The sequence below is a fragment of the Oncorhynchus keta genome, chromosome 1 (assembly GCF_023373465.1).
Source record: "Oncorhynchus keta strain PuntledgeMale-10-30-2019 chromosome 1, Oket_V2, whole genome shotgun sequence".
NCBI classification, from domain to species: Eukaryota; Metazoa; Chordata; class Actinopteri; order Salmoniformes; family Salmonidae; genus Oncorhynchus; species Oncorhynchus keta.
In genome coordinates this window covers 5,748,740-5,751,239 of record NC_068421.1, presented here as the reverse complement: position 1 = coordinate 5,751,239, position 2,500 = coordinate 5,748,740, and the positions used below count along the sequence as shown (strand labels likewise).

Below are 2,500 nucleotides of genomic sequence, written 5' to 3'. Positions count from 1 at the left end.
TTCCACGTAAGACTAACGGACATTTGAACATAAAGCTCAGTTTCATCTGTTTTTGTCCAATCCTATGCAGCGGTTACTGCAGAATATTTCATGCAATCCTCTCATTGGAAGAAATGAGCATCTTTCAGTGACACGATCTGATTGAGCTGATCTGCTCTCCTACACAACTGCCAAGCCGGTCTCTTCAGTCACTCTTCAATCTTTTGAAGTGATGTGAAGCAGCGACACTTCACTCGTAACTAACCGCCACTAGAAACAGTCATGTTTTACTCTCTCTTACATTCGTGTCGACAAAGCCGCGAGAGCCTCACGACCCAAAGCATTACAAGATGAGCCACACCGTCATGAGCCACACCGTCATGAGCCACACCGTCATGAGCCACACCATCATGAGCCACACCATCATGAGCCACACCGCCATGAGCCACACTGTCACAAACCACTTGCCATCTCAAAATACGCAGTTACTATATAATAACTATATATATATATAACTATAATATAATAATATATAATATCGTACATTGTTTTTTTTTTTCTTCACGGTGATGGTAATTCTTAACGGGTACAAACCGGTTCTGATTTTGCAACAACAACAACAACAACAACAACAACAGGTACTGTAATAATTAACAACAGTATCTAGCAGGATTCACATGTTGGAATGGTAAGAGTTGTACCTCTGTTTCCCCTTCTCTGTGATGTCATCACTAATGGAACCCAGAGAGAAGTAAACCCTTTGTCCTCAAATAGTACAAATATTCATATTTATATATTAATATATATTAATAATCCTCAAATAGTACATCAAAAGGTGCATAGTTGTGGACAAAGACACAAAACATCCAATTAACATCAAATTAAATATTTTTTCTTGATCAAATTAATATGAAAAACAACCACTTTTTGTGCGTTACTAAATGTAATATTATTACAAACCACTTAATCGAAATATACATTAGTGTATTAGTGTACATCGGCGGGTTATCTAGGTTTTGGACTTGAAGACTTTTCATCACCATGGAGATAAAACAATTCACAATAAGTGCTCCTCCAATTCACAATAAGTGATTTGTGATGGTGTGGCTCAATTGGTAATGCTTGGGTTGTGGGTTCGATTCCCACGGGGGGGGGTCCAGTATTGCAAAGTATGCACTCGATACTGTAAGTTGTTCAGGATAAGAGCGTTTACTAAAATGAAAAAATAATGAATATACTATTTCAGTTTTCATGTAGAAATAGTTTGCAAACTGGACCTTTACTAGTCCTGTAATAGAGAATATATATGTTTTCAGCTTCCCTCCTAGTAGGACAAGACTTTCTGAATGTCCACATGATGGAAGTTTAAAGGTAGCCTTTTATTATAGTCATTATTTATCAGTCACTATTATGTGACTAAGATGGCTGAGAGTGGAAGCTACGTGACAGAGAGAGTGGAAGCTACGTGACAGAGAGAGTGGAAGCTACGTGACAGAGAGAGTGGAAGCTATGTGACTGAGAGAGGGGAAGCTATGTGACTGAGAGAGGGGAAGCTATGTGACTGAGAGAGTGGAAGCTATGTGACTGAGAGAGTGGAAGCTACGTGACAGAGAGAGTGGAAGCTATGTGACTGAGAGAGTGGAAGCTACGTGACTGAGAGAGTGGAAGCTACGTGACTGAGAGAGTGGAAGCTACGTGACTGAGAGAGTGGAAGCTACGTGACTGAGAGAGTGGAAGCTACGTGACTGAGAGAGTGGAAGCTATGTGACTGAGAGAGTGGAAGCTATGTGACTGAGAGAGTGGAAGCTATGTGACTGAGAGAGTGGAAGCTACGTGACTGAGAGAGTGGAAGCTACGTGACTGAGAGAGTGGAAGCTACGTGACTGAGAGAGTGGAAGCTACGTGACTGAGAGAGGGGAAGCTACGTGACTGAGAGAGGGGAAGCTACGTGACTGAGAGAGGGGAAGCTACGTGACTGAGAGAGTGGAAGCTACGTGACTGAGAGAGGGGAAGCTACGTGACTGAGAGAGGGGAAGCTACGTGACTGAGAGAGTGGAAGCTACGTGACTGAGAGAGTGGAAGCTACGTGACTGAGAGAGTGGAAGCTATGTGACTGAGAGAGTGGAAGCTACGTGACTGAGAGTGGAAGCTACGTGACTGAGAGAGGTTTGTTTGAGCAGTTTAATAAAACAAGAAAACTACAACGACTAAAATAGAACTAAAACGACTTAAATAGAACAACAATGACTTTGACTAAAGCTTGGCTCGTCAAACTGATATGAACTGAAACTAAGAAGAACACAATGACTAAAATGGGACTAAGACTTTAAAATATATTTTAATCATAAAGACTAAATCTACAATAGGGGATTTGTTTTTATTGTTCTGTGTCAGAGGAAAAGGCTTGTTCAGGAGATTGACCAGGATCTGTTGTGGGGTTTTATGTGTGTAGTTGTCTGAGTGTGATGATTGTGGCTGTGCATATATGCACTTGTGTGTGTGTGTTTGTACACATAAGTAG

The 2,500-nt window shown here is 41.2% G+C and overlaps 1 protein-coding gene across 4 annotated transcripts in view; it reads left to right on the top strand.

Moving 5' to 3' along the window:
- Positions 1–2,500, top strand: part of LOC127909552 (uncharacterized) — a 32,223-nt gene that overhangs the window by 3,448 nt on the left and 26,275 nt on the right. For all 4 annotated transcript variants that reach the window (XM_052471769.1, XM_052471712.1, XM_052471647.1 and 1 more), the window contains exon 1: positions 1–2,145. This exon is cut by the window's left edge and continues 3,448 nt beyond it. The gene's annotated coding sequence lies outside the window, so the exon portion shown is untranslated. The remainder of the gene's footprint in view (positions 2,146–2,500) is intronic.